Source organism: Natrix helvetica (genome assembly GCF_964273705.1).
Source record: "Natrix helvetica genome assembly, chromosome: 3".
In the NCBI taxonomy this organism is placed as follows: domain Eukaryota; kingdom Metazoa; phylum Chordata; class Lepidosauria; order Squamata; family Natricidae; genus Natrix; species Natrix helvetica.
The window spans coordinates 144,756,313-144,783,633 of NC_138549.1; the positions used below are offsets into that span (position 1 = coordinate 144,756,313).

The 27,321-nt window shown below is 37.2% G+C and overlaps 1 protein-coding gene across 1 annotated transcript in view; it reads right to left on the bottom strand.

The window, feature by feature from the left end:
- The window catches only part of DLGAP4 (DLG associated protein 4), a 328,200-nt gene extending 302,395 nt beyond the window's left edge, over positions 1 to 25,805 (bottom strand). Inside the window, exon 1 of the mRNA XM_081947857.1 lies at positions 25,665 to 25,805. The gene's annotated coding sequence lies outside the window, so the exon portion shown is untranslated. The remainder of the gene's footprint in view (positions 1 to 25,664) is intronic.
- Between the last annotated feature and the right edge of the window lie 1,516 nt (positions 25,806 to 27,321).

Here is a 27,321-nt window from a genome sequence, read left to right on the forward strand (position 1 = left end):
TTCCTTGGAAGAATCAGCCTCCAGCAGCTGCCGTGGAAGTAAGAAGATCTGGTCGGGTGCGCAGGCGGCCTCTGCATACTTGCAGGATTACGCATGCACCAGGCTGGCAGAAAGGAGTGTTATATCCGTGCCCCGAGGACGTGGCCACGCACACTCCAGCCAAGTGGGAATGGCGCTGGCCAGGGTGGCCGTTGATTGGCTGCCCTGCTTGACAGCATGCATATAAATAGCGGTTGAGCAGGGAACTGTCGTTTTTGCCTTGGTTCTAAAGTTGTTGTCAGTTGGAAATAAACCGTTGGTTTAAACTGCTGCCTCGCCTCAGTCAATACCCCTCTGAGGATTTAATAGGAAGAAGCAACTGAATGGATCCACATTATAGAAGTTGATTTTAGGCATCTGTTTATACTGCAAAATTTCAGCAACAGGAAGAGAAAGTTTTGCACTAGGCTCAAATATCTTCCAGTTGCTATGGTTACCAATTATATTACATTGCTGAGGACTGACCATTACTTTCTTCAGCTGAAAGCCGGCTTGGGAATAGTAGCACAGGATATGTCATGTAAAGGTCCTGGGTGTGTCTGTCTGTCTCTTTCTCTGTCTCTCTCTCTGTTGTATATTTTCTATATTTAACCAATAGAGGCTCTTCTGACAGCTACTATATCTAGATATGCAAGGAAAAGGAGATATTTCAAGAGACACATGGTAAACGATTTCAGATCTGGTTAAGAATGCTAAATATTTTGATAATGCTTAGTAATATAATTCAAATGTCTCTTTGCTTCTGATTAAGTACTGAGTAGGGTAGCTGATTTTTAATATCATGAAGTACCAATTCAGACATGCTTTCCCATAGAACTGTAAAGTAATGATAGGTAGCAGTCCAGTGAAATGCTTCAAATTTGATTACAGAAAGTTGTTTTTGCAATGTGCAGGGATATACAGTATCTGTCAGCACCTGGCTAAAGCAACTGCATCTATTTCCAAGTTAGCACCTTTTGGGATTGAATCTGAATCATTGCATAAATAGATGCAACCTCTATACCCCTAGCATGCACCAAAACTGCCTGTGTTAAATCCTCGAGGCTACAACATCATTGACTATCATTGCTGGCCCCTGATTGATTAAGACGCGAGCAGCCAGCTGGCGGGAGAATGCAGCCATTCTATTGGTTCAGTGTCTGACAGCTCTAGTATAAAAGGGCTGTCAGCTGTCAAATGTTGCTCTTTGCCAGTTCGAGGTTTGCCTTACTTTTTGCCATGCTAAACTGTTAATAAAGATTGTGTTAACTTCAACCTGCCTTGCCTCAGTTCCTGCCTGCTTCGTTCTCCCTACAGAACAACCTGAGAATATTCAGTTTGTTTATTTAATTAATTTGTATTGTGCCTTCCTGCTTTCTTGAGTATTCAAGGCAGTTAAAATTACGGAATATTAAAAGTTAATATATATTAAAAGTAAAAGTAAAATAAACAAATCCATTAGGTATCTGACAAAAGAGAGACATCTTTATTGTAGTCACAAATTTTGATTGTGTAAGATTGCAACCCTAGTCTCTGAATAGGTCAAGTTATATATAGGTAAATAAATTAACCTCATCCATGGACAGTGCAGTGTGCCTGATTATTTGAAAGTTCAAAGACATTCAATTTTACAATATTTTTTTAAAAAAGAAAGTCTTCACAAAAGATGACAATTGGATCAGTTGCTGTCTATTTCCTTGCAAAATTCATGCTGGCGTCTCCTTTTTCAGAGAATCTCTTTATAGCTGAAGTTATACAACTATTATAAGATATAGTGAATAAACAAAGGAAAACAGAGGGAAACAAAATTGTATGCAATTAAATTTCCACATGTCCTAGTGAAGGAATTAATTTTTTTTTTATCAGGTAATTTTATAAAAATAAGGCTTCTTCTTCCATTTGGCTCCAAATATTCAGGCATGCATAAGGAATTAAAACGTTCAAGAATTATAAGCTGCATATTTCTTTGCACAACAAACTGGAAAAGCTAATTAATAATATTCAGAAAATAAGATGATGTAATAACTGCTCCTGCTAATAACTATATCTTATGAACAGATACAGTCTAGCTCTTTAGAGGAACTATAACTCCCAATACCCTCAGCTAGTACCACAGCCAGAAATGAGGGATGCTAGGAAATACAGTTCAGTAACATTTGGAGAACCTCCTATTCTATACTGAGTTACATATAACTCAGCAAAGACCAATCAGAAATAATGCCCAAGGAGTTCAACTGGATTTACATTCTAATTATCATCCACTCATCTACTCGCAATAGAATTCCTTATGCCACCAGGCTCGAAATTTTGGGCTTGGACAACCTGGAACTATGCCGCCTACAGTCTGATGTAAGCATAGTACACAAAATTGTCTGCTACAATGTCCTACCTGTCAATGACTACTTCAGCTTCAACCTCAATAATACTCAGGTAAACAATAGGTACAAACTCAAGGTAAACCGCTCCAAACTGAATTGCAGAAAATATGACTTCAGCAACAAAGTGGTCAATGCCTGGAATGCTCTACCTGACTCCTTTGTTACTTTCTCAAACCCGTACAGCTTCAACCTTAAACTGTCTACTGTGGACCTCATCTGATTCCTAAGAGGTTCGTAAAGGAGTGTGCATAAGGGCACCAGCATACCTTCTGTCCCTGTCCTACTGTCCCCATCTATTTGTACTCATTTCCCTTGTTAATGTCTTTATCTTGTACCTGTTTGACAAACTAAATAAAATAAAAATACCTAAGACTTCAGTGTTGTATTGCCATAGGTTATCAGTTATCATTTGTTTTCTTGGTCATAAAAAATTATCAGCAGCAAGAATGTGTACCTTTCATATAAATCTGTCTGAAGATTCATCCATTCATCATTTTTTCTACAACCATCCAACTCTATATCGGACTCTATTTTACCCATCTCACTTGTGGGGTAACGATGACCCCATCAAAGTCTTTACACTGAAATCTGTCCAAATAATTATCACAAAGAGCATCAGAATAGTAAAAGGGGAAAATAAAACTCATCTGTTATTAAAACTTCTTAAGATTTGGATTCTATACAGGACAGAAAATGTATGATGGTATCAGAACAAATATAGTAAAGCCAACATTTTCTCACAAAAGTGTCAGATTTGCACCAGTTGCAGTAAAATAGAAGGCACTCATTTTTAGATATTGTTGCAATATTCCAAATATACACACTCAACAGAATCAACTGAACAGCATAAAACAATGACACATATAGGAATTATGCGGGGTTTTTGTAAAGGTACAAAAGACAGACTAATTTGTAATTATCCTTTTCAAACAATATGGGATCATAGGGTCATGATTCTGTATAGTCTAGATTCAATTCATTGTTCTAAAACTGAATCATAATATTGAAAAAAGCAAATTATATAATTTTAATAAACTGAATTTTCTCTCTAGGTAGGCATATACATATAATGAATTAGAAATAGTTTCGGCATTTGAAGGTTTAGGTCATAGTAGTTCCCCCCATCATTTCCCCATTATTTCTTAACCCACTCTTCCTCCCTCCCTCCCTCCTTCCCTCCCACCCTCCTCCATGTCATTGAGTATAAGGTTTCATTTTATTGTATTTTCTCTAACACAAAATTTCTGCATGTGCAATTTTTAAATGCAAGACAATTCTATAGAAAAATAATATACCATATATATCTGGGGTTCCCAATCCCTGGGCTATGGCCTACTACTGGGCAGCAGCCCATTCAGAAGAGGGTCACGGAAGCGGTGGGCAAGTGCATACATGCATATGCGCAGCTTCACTTGTGTGTGCAGCAGGAAGGCACATACACACAACTCCCTTTGTTAGAGCAGCGTGCATGTGTTCCCACCCCTTGTGCAAATGCTCAATTGCTTTTCCTGCGGAACCATCCTTTCTCCCCCTCCTCCAAAGCCAGAAACGTTGGAGACTGCTAATACAGGTAGTCCTCGACTTACAAAAGTTCATTTAGTGACCATTCAAAAAGGGAACTGAAAAGCACTGAAAAAAGTGACTTATGACCATTTTTCACACTTACATCCTGTGCAGCATCTCCCATGATCATGTGATCAAAATGCACATGCTTGACATCTGACTCATACTTATGACTGTTGCTGTGTCCTAAGGTCATGTGATCACCTTTTGAGACCTTTTGAGACACAAAATCAATGGGGAAGCCAGACTCACTTAACAACCGTGTTACTAACTTATCAACTGCAGTGACTCACTTAACAACTGTGGCAAGAAAGGTCATAAAATGGGGCAAAACTCACTTAACAAATGGCTCCCTTAACAACAGAAAGTTTGGGCTCAGTTGTGGTCATAAATCAAGGACTACTGCATATATTACTACTTTATATATAACAGAAAATACTAAGTTTTTTTAAAGGAAACATTAATGGTGGTATTATTTATGTTTAATATTTAAACAAAAACCATGGAATCACAGAGTTGGTGGAGTAGTTATTGGAGCCATGAATTGTGAGAGATCACTATCAAGCGTCTGTCCAAACACCTGCAGTAAATCCCCTCTCTAGATAATGACTTATGCTGCCAAACTGTTCATGTCATTCAGAATATTCTGCTGGAGCCTTCATTATTTTATTGTTCTGCATTGGAATGAGGCAGAATATGTTTTGGCCTCCTGGAACAAGTAGTGTCCTTGTGTATGTACACTTCTAATTGCAAAAATCAACAGGAGCTACAGGAAAGGGAAGAAACACTAGTAAATAGAGAGCCAACAATCCACGTAGGAATGCAATCCCTTTTATTGGTACATCACCCTCCGTAGCTACAGTATACAGGTTGTGGGTAAAGAATTTTTTAAAAAGATAGAACTTTTTAAAATCATCTCACAAAGCTTATAAAACAAGTGGTAACTGCCAGCTGGCTGACTTTGGCCTGGTCACTCTCTCCCACCCTTCTCAGGGCTGTTATGGGGAAAATAGGAGACAGGAGTATTAGGAATTTTTGTTGCCTTGTGTTATGTATAATGAAGTCAGAATAAAAAAATCTAACTAATCATCAAATGATGATTTGGTCACAGTTTTGATTTGGTCAATTTCTGCACAATTTTTAAAATCTGGATTGGATATTTGTCATAGTAGAAAGTTGTCTATGAAGTGGACTGTAAAACATAGTAACTTTAGTGTATTGAAGTTTTACTAGACATAGCCCATTACAATTACTATTATAGTTTTTTTAAAAAATATATTTTAAAAGGTAGCCATACACCCAGCCACACACATTTAAACACATAGACACCAGTTGATCTATCCTTGCAAATATAAATGGACCATTTTAACAAAGATGTTGAAACTCTAGAAAGAGTGCAGAGAAGAGCAACAAAGATGATTAGGGGACTGGAGGATAAAACATATGAAGAACGGTTGCAGGAACTGGGTATGTCTAGTTTAATAGAAAGAAGGACTAGGGGAGACATGATAGCAGTGTTCCAATATCTCAGGGGTTGCCGCAAAGAAGAGGGAGTCAAGCTATTCTTGACAAGAAGCAATGGAAACTAATCAAGGAGAGAAGCAACTTAGAACTAAGGATAAATTTCCACTGATTAATTAGGACAATTACCGTAATCAGTGGAACAACTTGCCTCCAGAAGTCGTGAATGCCCAAACACTGGAAGTTTTTAAGAAGATGTTGGATAACCATTTGTCTGAAGTGGTGTAGGGTTTCCTGCCTAGGCAGGGGGTTGGACTAGAAGACCTCCAAGGTCCCTTCCAACTCTGTTATTCTATTCTATATTCCATCTTCACTGAATTAGTCAGAACATACCATAATTTGCTACTTCACAAGTTTTCTTACCATATAAGAAAGTCTCATATCAACCTGTATAGAATCCCAAAACTTAAATTGTGTTCTGCCAAAAAAGCATCCTTTACACTGCTAAAAAAACCCCACATTTCTTACACTGCAAAATGAGAAGGATTCTCCCCCACCCCCATCTTTTTTATCTTTTACAATGAACACATAATTAACCTGTGGAAACTGTGGCCTCCAGATATCATTGAGACCAAGCGCTTAATAGGATTTTGTAGGCAGCAGCAGTGGCAGGAGATGTGACAAGTTATCCCTGGTGGAAAGTCTAATTGAGAAATGATACAGCTTTGATCTCAGTTGGTGCTCCTTCATGCTGCTGTATAATATTAGTAATAACTGTGACTCCAACACTGTCAAGAGAGTTATGCTTGATTTACATTCAAGCAGGAAAGGAATTAGATTGGAGTCTTGTTTCCTTAAAAAGACAATCCCAAATAAACAGAACTCTAATGCCATAAGTCTATCACCTGTTCAACCCCTTTTGAACTGCTGACGTGATTTATTCATTTCTAAGTTCCCAAATAGATTTTTCTTTAGACATCATCTCCTGCAATTATATTTTTCTTCTCTTTCCTGGCTAAAATAACAGTTATTCTGAACCCATAAGGCTTATTCCAATACAAAAAAAAAAACAAAAACCCTTACATATTTGGCAATAGAAGCAAGAAATCCTAATCAAGGTTCACATTCCTGCCAAATTTGTGGTTCCACTCATAAAGCTATGAGAATGAATTGGAACTATTTCCCAAGGCACCTTTCCAAGCAATGGGTGGAAACTAATCAAGGAAAGAAGCAACTTAGAACTGAGGAGAAATTTCCTGACAGTTAGAACAATTAATCAGTGGAACAGCTTGCCTCCAGAGGTTGTGAATGCCCCAACACTGGAAATCTTTAAGAAGATGTTGGATAGCCATTTGTCTGAAGTGGTGTAGGGTTTCCTGCCTAGGCAGGAGGTTGGACTAGAAGACCTCCAAGGTCCCTTCCAACTCTGCTATTGTATTGTATTTGATTTTACTCCACTAATTGTTGCTGAACACAGGGACACTGCTGAACTCCATTTCAAGGCCATTGAGTCAGTGCTATCTGAAGACATTTCTGCAGTCATGTGACCAATTTGAAGTCACAGAGTGCTGTTACCTTCCCACTGAAGTGGTGCCTATTTATCTGCTCACATGCTTTTGAACTGCTATGTTGGCATGAGCTAGGGTGAGAATGGGAGCTCATGCCATCCTGTGGTGCTTAAGTCTCAAATCTTAGCTGCCAGCTTTCCAGCTGACAAGCCCAGTGTCTTAAGAACTGTACTGCCAAAAATAATAAAGGCAGGATACAATAAACAAACAAACCAACAACAAAGGTGGAGAACAAATAGCTAGGTAGATGTGTTTCAACAGTGCCAAACCACTGTGGCCAATAGTAAGGTGTTTGAGGAATTGTAGCCCACTAATGAGGAGGACCACAGAATCTCTACTATCACTTTAAATGAATTACGCAGTGTTCCCTTTATAGTACTATTCCAGAAGAATTGTTCAGACCACACCCACACTTTAGATATACATTCTAAGGATCTGCCTACTTTTAATAAATATTAACATTAAATGTTAAGCATTATTAATAATCAATGATGAAAACAGTCACTGCAAGAATAATACTGTCAAGCCGGCCTCCCTCAGCAACCAAGGAAGAAACCACTTAACTCCACTTTGCAGAATTAAGAGTACTTTTACTGGTTATGAAAAGATAGCAACTAAGCAAAGCAAGATCAGAGGCAAAAGCGTGCGAAATCATACATATCAATATGTGACCAAACCCCCTCCCCCTGGTAACCCTCATCCCACTGTCCAATCTGCAAATCCCGTAGGTGTCATGTGACTTACATTTTCAAGGAGCATCATCAGGTTGGTATGCAAGACGGTTGGCCTTGACCGACACCAAACACTAATCTCCAGCTTGCACAGTAGACAGTGAGAACAAAACTCCCTTTTTACAATCTCTCCTGTACTTAAACTTCCCCTCCCAAATACCACCCCCCACCCCCATGTTAATGGCAGCCAAAAGCAAATAGCGAAACAGAGGCTGACATATACATTTAGGCTCTCAGCTGAAATTGAGGTACTTTCTAGATGTGTACAAGTGATGCATATCTCAGCTTCATTTCCCCATTATTAAAAAGCGAATAGACTTGTCTTCTGGGACTGCTGCAAGCAAGACTCAAATAAGGATTTTCAGGAACACAGCATACATCAAATGTGCTGCAGACATGATCAATAATCATGTTTGCAAAATAAATAAAAGAGATCTGCCGACATATCTGTCAAATAGTTGGAAGGGTCGAGAGGCATTTTTCACTGAGTCCAGAGTTAAGATTCAGAGGTGCAGTTATACTACTACCATTTTTCCTCCATAAAATAACGACACCAATTTTTTTTAGTACAAATGTCCTTACAAAACGAATATAGTCTTGCAGAAAAGATCCTTATCTACAAGACAGTTTAAAATAAAGATAGAATTAAATCAGTTTTTAAAATTATGAAGTCAAAGGATAGAGTTGGAGGAACTTGATAGATTGTATCAGATTAAATCTCAAGATAAATGAATTCAGCACGCTTAATGCTGTGGGAATGGGATAAGCTACTGTATATGTGAATGGATTGTTACAGTTACCAGTAAACAGCAATTTTTCTTATGTGGTTCTTTGTTTTCTATATAATATTTCGGTTTGTCTTGTTTGTATGGTACTATTAAATGGTTCTTAGCAAACATTGAAAAACTGAGGTGTGTGATAAGATCACTGAAGATGAAAATTGGTGTGGATCCCAATTTCATCCATTTTGATGGCTTAGTTCATTTCCAGAGTAGCCTATTTCACTACAAAATTACTTTTTCCCATATTCCCATAGTCCTGATGTTAATACTTGAATGCAACCCATTTCTCTATGCAACTCAAGACTTCATTTTACTAAACAAATGTGAGTCAGATATGCTGTCTCAATGCAAAGAAGCTGAAAGGGGTAAAAGTCAGAACCAGATAGGCAAAATATGACAATATTTTATTTTATCTTCATTTTTGTTATGATCTGGGATTCAGAAACTGGAAGTCCCTTCTATATCCCAGAAAAACAATTGCTCGAGGATAGCCAGTTGGCTTGAATCTCTGAATAACTAATAATGCTTCCTTGAGGGTTTGTATTCAAACTGGATCTATAAAAGTAGCTTTTCTTTAATTCATTTTCCCCCAAATCTTAAATCAGTTTGATTTTTTTGTGGACTGGAAAGCTGTACATCTTATTTTGAACATAGTTAGGAAAATAGACTAGCATTCTCCTTGTGCATTCAAGTATTAATTTAAAAACTAACGACTAAGTAGGGAACACATAAGAGGCAAAAAAAAATTGAACACAAAGTCTTTATTTGTTGCTCTAGAGTTGATCGTGTGTCAGCTCTTTTCTTTGGAAGGGATGATCTTTGGAATTTGGTGCTCACTCATTTTTGTAGTGAATGCAGATGAAGTCATTGACAAATTGTTGAATTCCAGATTTCCGCATTGTTCTCTGTATTCTGTGGCTTTTCTTTCTTTCTTAATAGAAGTTAATTAAAAAGCCAGCCAGTCCAGTGCGGACTGGCAAAGCAATATTGAAGGCTTTAATGACTATTATTCTAGAGGCTTTGTCCTCACTATAGCAAGCTTCTTTCTCTAATGTTTACTTACAAGCAATTACAAGCAGGTTGCAGTCCACAAAGGTCTATTTGTACAATATTAATTCAACATGTCCTCCTTGCTGCTTCTGTCCATTTTATTGCTTTCTGTTAAATGTAGTTCAGGGATTAATTATTCAGTTTATGTCCCTTGCAAGATGCAGATTTAATTATAATTTGATTGCATTGTTTTCTCTTTTTGTTTCTAATACAGCAAAACATAATAGATAGGAAAGAAAAGGATTTTAAGGGCAAGGAAACAAGTCATTAATGAGATGTACAGTAGAAGCTGGGAATTTAGTTCAATATTAATCTGGGTTGAACAGGAAGCAATGACATAGAACCTATGGGAAGTTAACATTTAATTTGTGTATAGGGAACTTTCTTGTCCATAACTTGCTTAGAAGTAAATGTAACAGACATTGGTAGAAACTATAACATTATATTATGTATGTTATGAGGAACGTCCGTTTCAATTTCATTTCGAACAAATTGTGAGAAAGTAATAGCTTTCCTATGTTAAAGGGCTATATAATGAGAAAATGATGGTGGAAAGAACAATGAAAACATCTCACCATACATAGGAACTATTGTAGAATAGTAACACATGATCAGTTATCTGTATCTCTGGCATAGAAAGAACCCCAACTAAGTTGTTGCAGGAAAAATATATTTGAATAATTTGATGGTCCCCTTCTAGAGGTTCAGTTTAAAAACAAATCTGAACAAATGAAAGGTAAGCTGTAAGGTGCTTTTCTTATAATTTTCTCTTTTATTTGCAGCTACCAAGTCAACCTGGTTCAATTCTCTGATTTAAAGCAAAAACAAAAATGTTTTAAAGAGATAAATTGTTCACCCCTGAAATCACCCTTACACAATCTCATGAAGTGCCTCCATTATTTTTTGTTCCAGAAAGATTTTCATTATTCTTATTCTCCCAATTTAAATTAGTATAGATGAGCAATTATCATGCTTGGACAGTAGCTTTCCCAAAATGCAACACATTACAGAAAGGCAGGACTTGATGCAAAAGTGATCAAAAGGATGCTGAATTTTCTATTCCTTTAATGCATGTCAGCCATCCTGATCCATTTACCATATTTTTCAGAGTATAAGATGCACTTTCCTCTGCCCCTAAAAGTGGGTGGAAATGTCTGTCCATCTTATACAGTGAATGTTGCTGAAGCCACCCCCACCCACTGGCCCCACCCCCATCCCTGACCATTATTGGGGATTGGCGATCCCAGCCGCCTGGGCCAAAAATGCAATTTGCAAAAGCCAAAAATGGGGTACACGGAGGCTGAAAACGTGATGCGCGGAGGCCAAAAATGCAACTCGCAGAGGTGGCAATCGGTGGTGATCAGCAGCAATGTGCTGTGGAAATCCCCACAGCCTGGAACAGCCTGGACCAGGTTGTTTGCTGTTTGCTGCAAGGATGCTAGCCAGATGAATACTGATGGATGCTGGTAGGCAGAGGCAGATTTTCTTTCTTGTTTTCTCATCAAAAACTAATGTGCATCTTATACTCTGAAAAATACAGTAATTAATTCAAATCAAGGTTATAAATGCATCATTATGTGACTATCAGATACAAAATGTCTTATTTTATACGCACCTTTCCCTTCTCTTTTTATTTTACTTATTAAATTTATATGCCACCTATCTCACTATTTAAAGTGACTCTTTTATGATTGTTTGTTTTTGTTTTGTTTTTTGTTTTTATTGGATTTATATGCCGCCCTTCTCCCAAAGGACTCAGGGCGGCGTACACCATTAAAAAACACACATCCCAAAAGTTAAAAAGAAATTAAATATATATATATATAAAATAAATCGAATTTATGGAACAATACATTTAAAAAATGAGTTAAAATTAACAGGCCAGGCCGGCTTGCTGGAAAAGCCAACTTTTTAGGGCACGTCGGAAGGACCGGAGGTCAGGGATTATGCAAAGCTCCAGGGGCAGCTCATTCCAGTGGGATTATTGTACTTCCTATCCATGAGATTATTGTACTTCCTATCCAGATATTTTGCAAATTTGGCAGGAAGGATTTGCCAAAATTGGAAGGAGTTTTTGCAAGAAATGTCAGTATATGTCATGCAGATCCAGAAACCATTAGAAATAAACTGGAATCATGAAGGATGGAACCTTAGCTATTTATATTTCCAGAATATCTCTAAACAGATGGGATACAATTAAATATGTATATGAATTCAATCTTCCATCCTTCCTTCCTTCTCCAGGAAAATAATAAAAACAGTGAGGTCTCCAGAGAATAATTGTATCAGAGCCAAAGGCATTCTCTATCTTGAATGTTTTGAGGAGCTCTTAGTCCCTCTCCCTATGAAGATCTAACAACATTCTCTGATTATCACCAATTACTGCATGGATGGAATTCTTAACATATTTAACAAACTCAGAATGAATTTCATGGATGACACTCTGCAGTTTTTCAGGCTTGAAATGAAGGGCACTCAATGTTAGATTTTTGCCAGCTCTGCAGATTGATTTGATGCTAGTTTGAATTACAGGACATGGTATCAATCATCCATACTCTTCCTCTTCTCCTTAGAACTATAGAATAATGCACTGAAAAGAGTTGGAAATAGATGTAAATTCAGAGGGGGGAGGGAGGGAGGGAGAGACAGACAGACAGACAGAGACAAGCTGGTCTTAAAGGTTGCCCATGGCTCCTCCATTTTAACCATTTGTTCTTGCTGAAAAATGTAGTTTAAAATTGGCTGTCAGTAATTGATATTTTTGAACCAATAGAGAGAAGATCTAGAAGCACTTAGCTGATTTTGTCAGACCTCAAACAGTTAAACAGGTTCAGACATGGTTAAGGCTTGGAGGGGAGACCACCATAACTGTAGAATATATTCAGAAGTTCAAAAAGTATGGCAGGAGAAGGAGTAGCAAACTATTTCTATGTCGTTACATCTACATGTCAATAAAGCAATTAGTAACTGAACTTGATTCAGAGATTTCATTTTATCTAGGAAGAATTAAGGAACGAAGCCAGGAATTATAGAGTCATAAATCAAAATTTTCTGAGCGGGAAAATATGCAAAGAAGTCATAATTGTACATAGGACTACACATTCATTACCTTTTGGGAAATTTTTGGAAGTGTTAACAATTATACCAGGGAATGGAATATAGAATATAAAAGAGAAGAGAAGAGAATATAGAATAGAATACTTTATTTGGACAATTATGATTAGACACAAGGAATTTGTCTCCAGTGCAGAAACTCTCAATCTACATATAATATGGAGAAATGCAAAATGAGGAATTCTCATTCCACTCTTGGTTTGCCCAGTTTCCCCTTTTCTTTATCTTCTTCCTCACTGACAATCCTACTCTCAGCTGTTGGTTGAGTTGCACAATGCAGAAAACATAATGCAATAGAAAGTGATTGACCATATTTTTTGCAGATGACCTGCTATAAGTCAGGCATGTGGCACAGCTGTCCTGCCTCAAGCAGCATAGCAGTGGGACTGCATAGGCTTTGCCAGCTCCATATCCAGAGGAGACTGCAGGCTGTTGCAAGACATTGCATGCCAGAGGACTTGGCACAGGCCTTGCTGATTCCACGTGGCTTTCTGTTCTCAAGTCAGCGGCATGCTCTCTTGGCTTGAACCAGTGACATGATTTACCTTCCAATTTTCAAGGATCTTCTGTTTGCCAAACAAATAACTCCTCACAACTTCCTGAAAGCTTTCTTCAGCATGGTGTCAGGGCATCCAAGCAGTCAAATGAAAAGAGACCACAAATCAGGACAGACTTTACAAGCCAGTTTCATTTGTTTCAATATTGTTAAAATGAGAATGCATAGGGAAATAAAGCAAAACAACAGCTCAGTATCTTGCCTTAATGAATAAATGAAACACATCCCAGGAGGATAATTAAGTGCTTAGAAGCAAGCATGTCGCCTAAATAATAATATATAAGTAAGGGAGGGGGAGAAATACACCAAAACAAATCACATGATTGTAATTAAGAAGAAGATATATATATGTGTGTGTGTGTGTGTGTGTGTGTGATTACAGCATAAAGATACTGAAGCTACTTGCTAGGAGTTGCTGTTTGAAAAAAGGAGTTCTTCCTTAGAGAATGCTTTTCAAACCAGTCAGCAAATCATTGGGCTGGACATCCCATCAACATCCCAAGCACAAAACAACATAAATTTGAATTCTAGAGCAGTGTTTCTCAACCTTGGCAACTTGAAAGTGTGTGGACTTCAATTCCCAAAATTCACTGCCTGGCCTAGCTTCAATTCTGAGAGCTGAAGTCCCTACATCTTCAAGTTGCCAAGGCTAGGAAACACTGGGTCTAAAGCAGGTCTGTCAAACTCCTGGCCCGCGGGCCGGATGCATCACGTGCTGGCCACGCCCATGCCCGGTTTAGCAAAGGGGAAAAAAGTCCTGATACGTCATGTGACGCTGTCATGACGATGTGAGTTTTACACCCCTAGTCTAGAGCATGAGGTACTATGCATGGTACTTTAGCACCAAAGTGGACCAAGTATAGATCTGAATAGATCTCTGGGTGATTGGAGCATTTGTGACTACCAGAAATTTAATCCCCAAAAAATCTGTCCCAGCTTTAGTGTTCCATCCTTGCAAAATTTGATTATTAGTTAATTGCCTTGCATTTCTCTGGTGGACAGTTTTAATGGGTTGTGTTAGGATATTCAGATTTTCCAACAACTCAGATATACCTGAGTTTAATAGTACTAGTTTATATCTTACTATGAATGAGTGTGGCAGGTAGGAAGCTTTAAATAATTCCATCTCTGCATCACCATTTTAAATCTAGTTTCAGTTGATGATTTCTTGGTTGTATTCTAGTAAAAACAGAAGATTCCACAAGTCTGAAATGCTTCATTTGGTGTACTTACAATATTCACTTAGTGGTTTGTGTGTTCTTATTGGAATAAAAAAGATATCCAAATAAAAGTGAAATCCGAATGGTAACGTCAATTTTTAAAAACAAAAATACTTTATTTTACCTTCACAAAAACATAACTAAATTGCATAGGGATATTTTACGTTTAATCTTTTGGTACCAAGTTTGAAACCATACTTATACATATGAGTCACTTGTATTATTTGTGAGAAACATTCAAATTAGTGTGATATTGTTTAAAACTCCTGAACATTATATTTTTTTCCATGCTGGAAAATCATTTTATGATCTAAGGAAATCACCTTTCATTCAGGCAGAAAGTGAATGGAATGGGCTAGGCAAATGAAGATGAGTTTGAACTATACAAATTATTTAATAAGCAGAAATATAAATGAAGCAAAAAGTATTCATCAGAAGTGGACAGGTAATACATCTTCTGACTCATGTCAGAAGATGCATAGGAATAAAATATTTGGGAAATTACAAAGAAAATGTTTGCTAATACATATTTTACATTAAAGGTAAATTCTTCAAAGCCAGTGACCATCTCTTGAGTGTATGCTTGATGATAAATGAAAGCCTGCTCCTATATAATAGCCTTGAACAGTGGTGGGATCCTACCAGTTTAATAACCTGTTCAGTGATTACGCACTTATTTCAGCTGGGAAGATATAGGTAAGTAAAGCGTAAAGCTGAGAAGATATAGGTAAGTGGCAGGCCCACTTGATTGTCGGAGCTACTGGCTCACCTGAACCAGTCCAAACTGGTAGAATCCCACCCCTGGCCTTGAAAGAAGTGCTTGATTCCAAATGCTGGCATGACACTTCTGGGAGCTGAAGCACACACATCTTAAAATTGCCAAGGTTGAGAAACACTGTTGTATTATATCTGGAAATGAAACACCGAGAATGGGCAAACTCAAGTCCAGAATCCAACCCAATATGCAACCCCAAGTACTTTTTTGCATCCCTAGGTTCTTCTCAGGCTACAGTTGGTAGGCTTAACATAAATTAAGAGCAAAGCAACAAATTCCCAATCAATGCCCACTCCCCAAAACAGGAAGAAATGGCAATTTTGGCTCTGTCTACATTTATGATGTAGCCCTGCCTATTTTACTCATTGTCCAATCTATGCCAGACTTGGCTTCAAACTGAGGTTCTCACTCAAAATGTATGTATGCTGGAAGCATGTTTGACTCAAAAGCTTTAACTGAATATTTTAAACAGTAATTGGACTGCATAGATATTGTCTCAGGGCCTTCCACTTCCGTATTTATTTATTCAATTTGATTTTGGCACTGCCTGACTCGAGAGACACTCTGAGTAGCTCACAATATAAACAGAATACAAATGCCATAATATACGTACAAATACAATGAGAGATGTAACACACTGGCAGTCTGGACATCAACACAACAACAGAAACAAACAAACAAACAAACAAACAACATTCATCTCTAATGTGGCAGATTTCATCAATTCTATCTCAAGACCTGGGAAAATATCCAGGTATTTAAGGCCTTCCTGAACGCTATCATGGTAAGAGCCATCTGGAACTCAGGGAGAATCCTATTCCAGCAAAAGTTTAAGAGTTGTTAAATACAACAAGTTTTGGACTTCTAGCTGTTGATCTTTTTTGCATAAATGCTTTAATTAATGCTAATAATACACAGAGAAGACAACATAGGTTTGCTTTTTTTACATCTTACTACAGAGTAGTTGCCTAGAGTAACTATGTGCAAAAAAGGCACCAATACAAATGTATAGACTCCATAAGATTTCGTTTTCTATTTTAAATTTGGATATACTTCAATTAACATCTCCCCAACTGAATGTTCAAGTTGAAACATTGAATTGATTGAATATGTCAAATTGAGTCAGATACTGTACTTTGTTATCCAAACCTATCCAAAGATTCAATAGATCTTTATACATGCATAAACACTTTTGCAGAAACTGATAAAACCTTCAGATTGAATCTATTTAATTTCTGGGTAATTTTTGACATGAAATTTGTACCAATTCATATTTATTCATAAATAGTAATTGCAATATATAAAAGATCATAAGATTGGAGACTAGTCAGCACCATTTAAGAGGTAATAATCATAACTTTAGAATTTTTATGTTACAACTTCCCCATTTGTTATTACAGCGGTATCAAAAAGTTTAGCTCCTGGCATCTGAATGAAATATATCATTTGAAGAATTACACAAGTATACTGTTTGCAAGTTCAGAAATTTTACTGGTAGCAATGTTGCACAATATTGGTGTCATACTATAAAGTGCTGTCATTTGCCAAACATAAAAACGGCTGCATTCTGCCACTAATTCTAGTTTCTGAGAAGTCTTCAAAGTCACTGTAAAAAGAATAAGTTAGAGTAGTCCAGTATTGAGCTGTGGTGGCTCAGTGGTTAGAGTGCAGTACTGCAGGCTATTTCTATTGACTGCCGGCTGCCTGCAATTTGGCAGTTCGAATCTCACCAGGCTCAAGGTTGACTCAGCCTTCCATCCTTCCGAGGTGGGAAAAATGAGGACCCAGAGTGTTGGGGGAAATATGCTGACTCTGTAAACCCCCTAAAGAGGGCTGTAAAGCACCATAAAGCAGTACATATCTAAGTGCTATTGCTTTGCACTGAGGATGTGAATCACTATTTCCCCCTATTATAAAATGAGCTGCAATCTGTGGGTTAATATTTAAGCTAGCCAAAAGGTCAGCTGGTCGCAGACTCCACTTGCTGCTCCAGTAAGAGTTGTGAATCCAGGAAAGTCCCAAATTATGGGCCTGGTCCTTTGGAGGGAGGTCCACTCCAAACAGAGTAAGCTTGAGGGCTGATAATATTTTTCTGCAGGAAGAGCCATTCTGCCTTGCCTGGATTAATCCTAACTTATTTTATCCCATCCCTTCCAACCACCAAACAGCAGATCTTCCATAGGCTATGGGATAGTTTAAATAAACCACTGGCTGACATTCTACTGAATAAGATTGGAGAAGTACTGATATGTTATCATCCTCATCATCATAACAGGATGCTGATTCCATTAATTTCTGCTACTTCATCTGCTAGAGCTCCTTGGTACATTATGGGGTACCCTGGGGTATGCAGTCAGATTACCAACTGGATCAGCGCTTTATAGGTTACAGTGAAACATTGTTTTAATGGAATAAATGGGGACAGGTCTGTTCCCAGAGCCTGGTAAATAAAATAATACCTCATTTTAGAACTGGCTAGAAGGGCAAATTACATCATTTACAATGGTTATGCTATTTGCATAGCAAACAGAAACTACAATGGAATTTGGTTTAGCACATGCAAGATCCAGAGCATAAAGATCCAGATTACTAATGTTTCCCTGCACTCACTTTCCAATGGATCACACCATGCCTTAATCAAATGCATATGTTCCTATACAGCTTGAGTTTATGAAGTCATGAGCATAGCTAAAAGTGCGACAGACCGACATTTCATCTATGAATCAGGCATAGATGAGGATGTGTAATACAACGCCTACAGATTTTGTTCTCATCCTTAATGGCATCCAGAAACAGCAAAGGAGTTAATTGCAACATACTAAATAGAATAATCCAGGAAAGAGAAATCAAACATCTGGCTCTCCCTATTTTGCTTCAATGACTTATTGTTATCTTACTGGTGGCTGTTCCTACTTCCAACCCTGGCAAATGGATGGCTAGCCCTCTTCTAAACAACTCATCTGAAAAGACTGAAAAGTGTCTTTTATGCTGGGTGAACATGTTCAGATCTCAGTCATTTTCCAGCTTTTTTTTTTTTTGTCTGCAGAACTGTTTGTTTGTAAGATTGATTAGTCACTCTTTGGCAAATTGCTCTCGTGGTGATGTACAATAGCATCAATGCATTAAAAGCACCAGCAACTAAAATAACAGGCATCAGCATAACACCAAGAAGTTCTAAAAATGTCGCCAGGACAAAATTACTTAAAATAACCAAATAATAACATATGATTATAGAGGATTTTAAAATTCAAAGAAAGGTCTGTAATGAAGTAGCAACAGGATGGCTATTCATAATTTTAGGATTACCTGCTGTAGCTCAACATCTATGACAATTTGGAGCTGAGCACATAACGATGTTGTCAGAGTTTGACTAAGAAAATATGTATCTAGTAGAAGGTTTTTCATTCCACCCATCCTTCATCTCCTGGTGGGCTTCTTTAACTTATAGAAAAGAGGACCTGAGTCAGGTCCTCGGTCTTTCACATTTTTTTTGTATCTTTTGTTCAGATGAGTCTACCTCTCGGAGCTTGCTTGATAAACTTGCATTATCATGTTTTCTTGATAAGATTTTTCATTGCCTCCTTCTTAGGGCCGAAAGAGTATATGGTAAGTATAAATCTTTATTACGGTCAAAGGCCAGCAATATACATTACTTTTTACAATATATTAAAAAGTACTGACATTAAAATATATATTTAAAAGTATTGACATTAAAGGTGGATAATAACATACATGTTCTCAAATTGTTCGGGTCACTCCCTGGTTTATGTGGGTGAAAAGCCGACAAGTATGGGAGTAAATACAATGGTCCAGAAATTGTTAGAGATGTGTCCAAATAATTGGTACAAGATGACAACTATACTTCTGTAACCAATTTTTTTCTTGTGGACATTGCAGCAACATAGAATTTTGCCACTGCATACGTGGTAGCCGGGTTTTTGTCCTGGAGGAGAAAGCCTACATAAAAATTGTCTGCCCTCCCTGGCAATCTCTCTAATAAGGGGAGAATATATGTAGACCTACAAACTCTGTATATCTCACAGGCCCTTCTTAGGGCTGAGAGAAAGTAACTAGCCAAAAGTCACCCAACTGGCTTCTTGCCTAAGGCAGGATTAGAACTCATGGCTTCCTGGTTTCTAGGCTGATGCCGTAGCCACTATACTGAACACTTTTTTCTTTTAAAAAAAAATTATTGGTTTTTTCAACTATTTTGGGGAAAAGGGTACATAAGTATGGAGAAAAATTTTGACAGCTACATCATACGGAAGGTGGTGCCTCCCCAGGATCTTACATCTCTCTCTTATTTTATACATATCAAAATATCATTACTACATACACATTAGCAGTTTAGATTTCAAATTCTTTAACATCTTCAATCATTTATTACATCACTTCTAACCATTTCATTGTATTAACAATTGCAATGTACTTTTAATTCATTTCTGTGACCTGAGCCTCACTGCTGCCTCCTCTCCCCTGTCTGTTGGCAGAGCCATGGCCCCTCCCTCTTTCATATCTTGCGCACTGTCTCCTGTTCCGTCTAGAAGAGTTTTGTGTTTTTCCATGAAGGCTTCCGCCTCCACCACTGTGTTAATTCTCACTCTACCTCCCTCCCAGAAAATTAACAACCCTTCTGGAATTAGCCATCTAAACCAGATACTTTTTTCATACATTTTTTTGGTTAAAGAGTAAAATTTCTTCCTCTTATCTCTTATTTTTTTTGGTATCTGTTTTAAAATGGTTATTTCTTTATCCTTATATCTTAAAGGTTCCCCCCTTTGAACCCTTAGAATCTCATCTCTTGTAGTCTTTCTTATACTGAACACTTTTTTCTTTGCATTAACACCAACATTTAAATCCTGTGCAAAAAGTAAGTGACAAATCGTGCAATCCCAATATTTTGTTCCCAGATGTAGTATCAGGATACCTTTCAAGGTAGGCTCATGTAGAACATACTAAAGCTTTTTCAAAAATTGTCAACTAGCTTGCACCACTTTATGTTTTCCAAAATGCTTTGATCAAAATATATTTTTGAGAATATGCTTGCATGTTTTTAAAGTGGTCACCATCCCCTCTATAAATGTCTCCTTTGCTATGAATCTGGCAAATAAAACGTGGCAGGTTCTCTAATAATTAGGACTCTCTCAAGTCAGTCCCAATTTATTATCATAGTACCCATCCATTCTTGACTAATTTTGAAAATAGAGTTAATACCTATGGATAATACCTGCACAGGAGATCATTGGGGAATCCCAGGTCTGTAAACTAAACTGAGAAGCTGACAAAGTTTTATTAAAGGACACTATAGCAAAGTATGCTTGTATTACTCCAAAATAATAATGATAATGATGATGATGATGATGATGATGATGATGATGATGATAATAATAATAATAATAATAATAATAATAATAATAATAATAATAATAATAATAATAATAATAATAATAATAATAATAATAATAGAAACCTTTACAGGGATATAGCAATAATGTCACCTGGAGCTGAGCTGAACTTAAAGACTTTCCTTTATTTCCAACATAATTTTAAAGAGCATGCTAAATCTCTCCTAAAAATATGTTCCTTTTTAAGTAACGCTGTTCCCAATAACTCTTGGAGACACAGCATTAAGTATGCATTTTCTTGGATCTCAGTGAAAATGACTGAAAGCTCTGGTGGATAGAGAGTATGAATGTTCTTCATTGTCTATCTCTTGTATTGGCAGAAAATGTTCTGTTGTCTCAAGTCTGTGGTGGTATCTAAGCCAGGAAATCTTACATCAAATATGGTGTACTCATTCCAGTAGAATTCCTATTTTCAGTAGCACTGGTTAGAATGGCCATTGACAAAGGATGCAAGGAACTGTAAACCAACATCTGGATTGCGTAATCTCTTGCCATTTGAATGGAAATGTCAACCATGAAGGTGTCATAAGTTTGTTTTTTAAAATTACTTTTTTGAACCCTAGGAGTAGAGCTGCTTAGTGGTATACCTGAATAAAGTACATAGCGCTTTATTTAAAAAGCTACAAACAAACAGGCAAGAGGAAGTGGGCAGCCACTGCAATGAAGCATTTGGAACACTTTAGATATGTAAGGAGGTTGAAGGCAAGGGGACAGAAGACAAATGAGCAAAGGCATGCCAGCAAATGTTAAATCTTTAAAAGGATGACAAGAAAGGGAAGGTAACTTTTCATGCCATTCGGAAATGCTTAAGAAGCTACTTAATCCATTTGTCAGAGAGTATGTTAATGAGAGAGGCATACATAGCAACCCTGTATTATTTGGACAACAAAGGTTCTCCTTCTTTGCAGATTTTAAAAGAGAAAATGCAGAAACTCTAAGATGGGACTGTATATTAAAGAAAACCCTTTATTCTCCCCCACCCCAGAAAATGACTCCACAGTACTACATACATGCAATCTGTCATTAAATCAATGTACTGAACACAGATGAGCATGAACTATTTAAACATGCTTTTATTTAATCCAGTGTCTCTCAATCTTGCCAGCTTTGAGATATGTGATTGCCACAGCATGCAGGTTGGGGAATTCTGAGAGTGTTTAAAGTTGCCAAGGCTGAGAAACACTGATTTAGCCTACACAAATAGATGAGAGCGCAGAACACTGGAAGCCTTAACAGAAAAGAAGCACAGCAGATTATTACCATCATCATCATCATCATCATTATTATTATCAGAAGTGTATCACAGCGGCCAGTTGTTTCGCCGGATTTGGCATTAATTACTAGTCGGGCCCCACCCAGGGGCCTAGGACGTCGTAACGTATTTTCGTAATATATGTGCAGATCCAAGCAGTGCAGCCTTTTGCATTTGACTGATGGTGATTTTGTCAATTTTTAACTGTTTTAAATGTAATTCCAGTGCTTTTGGAATAGCACCCAGTGTGCCGATTACCACTGGAATTACCACTGCTGGTTTGTGCCATAATCGTTGGATTTCGATTTTTAAGTCCTGGTATTTTGTGATTTTTTCATATTCCTTCTCGGCGACCCTGCTATCACCTGGTATTGCGATGTCTATGATTGTAACCTTATTTTTCTCAACCAGTGTGATGTCTGGTGTATTATGCGCCAGTATTTTATCCGTTTGTATGCAAAAATCCCACAAGATCTTGACCATCTGACTCTCGATGATTTTTTCAGGCTTATGTTCCCACCAGTTTGTTGCTGTTTTAATATTATAATTTTTGCACAAATTCCAGTGGATCATTTGTGCCACTGAATTGTGCCGCATTTTATAGTCAGTCTGCGCGATTTTTTTACAGCAGCTGAGTATGTGGTCAACAGTTTCATCAACTTCTTTGCAGAGTCTGCATTTGGCATCATCAGAGGATTTTTCGATTTTGGCCTTAATGGCATTTGTTCGGATAGCTTGTTCTTGCGCAGCCAGGATTAGTGACTCTGTTTCTTTCTTTAATGTACCTGTTGTTAACCATAACCAAGTTTTTTTACTGTCCACTTTATCTTTTATTTTTTCCAGAAATTGACCATGTAATGCTTTGTTCTGCCAACTCTCCATTCTTGATTTTATCACATCTTTTTTGTATTCTTGTTTCGTCTGTTGGGCCTTCAATAGATTTTTGTTCTTTACTTCGATTAATAGATGTTCTTGACTTTCTTTTAAATAATCAGCCAGTGCATGTTTTTCTTCTTCAACTATTTGCTTCACTTGTAATAATCCTCTGCCACCTGATTTTCGGGGCAGGTATAGTCTATCAGTGTCACCACGTGGATGTAAACTGTAGTGCATTGTCATTAGTTTTCTGGTTTTTCGGTCCAAAATGTCCAAATCAGTATTATTATTATTATTATTATTATTATTATTATTATTATTATTATTATTATTATTATTATTATATTTGAACTAAGGCCACCATATCTGGGTTGCAAATGGGAACAGAGTAATAAGAATATTTTGCATCTTTTTACAGTCCTCTAGTGAAAGCTATGTGTTGTCTTTTCCATCCCTCTCCAAACTGTTTGAGAAATGTACGGCTAACTGTTATGAACTGCAAGGAATATCAATTTAAAATAATGTCCCTAATGAGCAGTTGAGCCTATCATTATAACAAGCATTGTAAAGGATATGATTCTTTCACTTTTATGAGCTAGGACAGTTTTGTGGATTGTCCCTTTTTAACATCTTTTCTTCTTTTGTCTCCTCCCCCTTCCATTTTCATGGCTGAGCCTTTCAGGCTATCAGCCCCTTCTTAAAGACCTATTGATTAATAGATAAGTGACAAGGGGCCTGGCCTCAGTACAGATCTCAGAAGCATTGAGATACCTACTACATTTGCTCCTGCATTTTTGTTTTAGAACATAGGAATCATGCTATAGATCCGAAAATAATGAAAGAGCAGCTTTCATATAAGATGGTTCACCTATAATTTTGAAAATATTAATCTCCCAGGTTCATTTCCAGATAAGATCAGTAAGTGTATTTATTCATAAAATTACTATTTTTTATTTTCTACATTCTACGTTTTTATAAACTGTGTAAAATATGCATCATTTCAACACATTTTTCAGTATAAATAATTTTAATTTCCATACACATATACTTCTTATTCAGCTTTGCAGGTATGTTATGTTAAGGGAATTATTACATGTGACATACATAGAGAGGCAAGGCTTAGATTGTATACCCAAACCATAATCCTGACTTTTTTTTTGACTTCTGCAAATGCCCTGCATATAACCTAATGTTGAATCAAGGACATTTAGCAACATCCTGAAAGCAAAAGCAAAAAAAAAGCATTCTGATTTGAACACTAATAAAATCCTGATCTGAAGGTGCAAATCAAGTCCCCTGTAATTATACACATATCTGGCAATCAGGTATTCTGTAATTGATATTACAGTAACCTCATTAATATGGGGAAGTTGGTTGATGTTCCTCCATTTTAGTGCCCATCAGATGCATTTGCAATGGTGGGAGCCAAGTGAGGCAAAATGGTGGACACAACCATCATTCAAATTCCATAGATGGGGTGGGCCTTCAAACTACTGTTGCACTCAGCATTTTGGCTGCTTTGGCCCCCCTTGTGAATGCCTTTTCTCACACTATTTTTCAATAAATCCTAGGAGAGAACAGTAATTAGCACTGTTCAGACACTACATGAGATTGGTGCCATCAGTTAGTTTACACCTTGAGCTGGCAATTCTCTGGTTTCACTAGCAGGCAATAATACAATATAGCTTTCCCATTCATAGCTTCTCGCTCTATTATCACTGCCTATCCAGAGGTACCGTAGCACACATGGTGAATTTAATTATGGCAGAAGCTTGCACTTTCTCTATGTTCACTGTCTGTTTTGCATAGAGATTTAAAGGTCTGCATTGTTTCTGTATGCAATAGCAATAATCATACAATATCCCCCCTCCCAAATCCTCTGAATAACAGTGACAGTTCAGAACTGTCTTATTTCTAACAGAAAAATAGTATTAACAACAAATGAAAGCTGCCTCCATCTTTCTGCTAAAGATAGAAATGGATCCTTATTACAGTATGCATTGATCGTTCCAAAAATACTGCCGAGGTACTAATAAATCAACATGTAACCCACATCTATTGTTCACTGAGAAGAACAATTCAAACTAATCTGTCAGTTACTACAACAGAGGAAACACTAAAGAAAACCCAAAGTTGTAGAATGCCATTTCTTCTGGACATTAAACAAGTCATTGACGTATTATTGTATCAGCAAACTGATCCATATGTCCACTGTATAAATATTTAAAATCCATTCATATTTAAAACATACATTGCATTCATCTTCCTTCAGTAGCTGTGCTCACTTTGAAAATGATCAATAAAAACAAAAGAAAAATAATTCTGAAGAAATGCTTTGGACCTCATACAAGCCAAGTCCCTGTCTGTTATTCATTGAACTATGTTTTTGGAAGGTTCACACGAGCCTGCAAATAGATGCAGTTGTTTTAAGAACCACACAGTTGATTAATATGTGCCCAGTCTGAAACTGTTCTTCCAAATTATTTTAAAGTATGCATAGCCCTTCCTATTCAACTCAGAAATCGCTTTGAGTATAGCCTAGACACCATCTGAACCTGAACACGTAAATGATAAAAATTTCTGAACTATACATAAAATCTTGCTTCTTGTGTGCTATATGGAAACAAATCACCTTTGAGTCAGAGGCTTTCAAGCAACCATCCCAACTTCTGAAATTAAAAGTTCAAAGACGCTAGAACAATGAAACCAAACATAACTATTTTCTTCTGTATCGTACATTTCTGGAATTCGTTAAAGAATGAAATTATCCTTTCGCTTGGTTCTTTTTGAAACTCACAGCAAAACCATCTAACGATGAAAGTCAGACCATAATAGTGGTGCTGACCTTTTTGATATGATTTTAAGGGGGGGGGAAAGTCAACAGTTTTGTACATTAAGAAGAATGCATGACTCACTATCAAATCAATCATCCAGGAGTTCAGTTTCCCTTCATGAAAGATCCTGCTTTCAAGGTGTGCTTCTGATCAAGTTGCTTCCCACATGGAAATTGCTTACGAGGAAGCACGGTTTGTCAGTGATTGGTACACAGGAGTAGGCTGAAAATCTCTTTAATCTAAGGAGGGAAAGAAAAACATGAAAAATTAACTTAACAGATGTCTCATTTAACAACAGAAATTTGGGGTTCAATTGTGATCGTAAGCTGAGGACTACCTTATTCAAATTTTCAAAAAAGTATTTCCCCTCATTTCCTGCAGGTATTGAAGGACCTGGAGCTATGGTGTTTCTAAAAGTATTGTTTAATAAGTGCAGTATGTAATTTGGGGGTTTATCATTAGCAAACCTTGGTAGTGCAGTGGTTAGAGGGCAGGCTAATTCTGCTGACTGCCAGGGGTTCGATCCTGACAAGCTCAAGGTTGACCAGCTCAAGGTTGACTCAGCCTTCTATCCTTCTGAAGTCAGTAAAATAAGGAGCCTGATTATTGGAAGCAATATGCTGACATTTGTAAACCACTTAGAGAGGCTGTAAAGCACTGTGAAGCAGTATATAATTCTAAGTGCTATTGCTACACTCTTTCATATCATCCTTCCAGCTATCTATTGTTGTCTTTTTCTTCTACTACATAACGTAGAGAAGCTTCTGTGTAGGGATGAATGAGAAATTTCAGATGGAATGGAAAGAAACTTCAGATGGAAAGAAATATATTTCCAGTTTTAAATTAAGACACTAGCCAGAAAGTCCGTCAACAGCACAGTGTCATGGTACGATAATTGGGGTGGGGATGAGTGCTAACAGACGCCTCAGATCCCTCCGCTCATGATATGGATGAAGAGATGCTTTTCCATGCATTTAAAGGCCAGTTTGTATACTAATAAGATAAGAAATGGCAAACTGCCTCTAAAGAAAACCAAAATGAAAACAACATGCCAGAATTAATTTTCCCTGACCCAAGGAGATAAAAAAATGTCACAAAGGCAGAAATATAACTATAGTTTTTTGTACTGCACAATCCTTGGTTATATTTTTGGATAGGTTTCATAATTTCACAGTTAAATCAAAAGAACATCTTTGAATTAATAGTCTCTCTGTGTTAACATTTTGGCCAGATTGGAAAAATAGATCAGATCTATTGGGTCAGTTTTAAGTATCACGCTGGGCAAATGACACATTTGCAGAATAACCACATGGTTTTTTTATCATCCATCCCACCATCAGAAAATACCCCATCTGGCAATTCAATCTGACTTTAACACTGATGATCTGAAAGTACCCTTCATATTACTTGAGAAGCAGATTAGTTAGAAAACAGAGCAAACTGACTACAGAAGAATATTTTCATTCCATTTCCAACTTGAAACAAAGATATGTCAAGAAAGAGAAATGTGCTAAACTTTCCATATCTGCTGCTTCTTGTTTTATTAGCTGAGGACTCAAAAGGAACTACAGCTCAGAAAAAGGAACTGTGCCTAGAAGAGTATTAGATACATCAGATCTTCTTTGCTGTTTACCCAGTCACTGTAATAACAGCAATTGAAATTAGCATGGAGAGTTTTTTGTCATCTAACTGCAGAACAGTTTGGGAGGTGGAGCCTGTCCTATGTAAATGTCAAAAT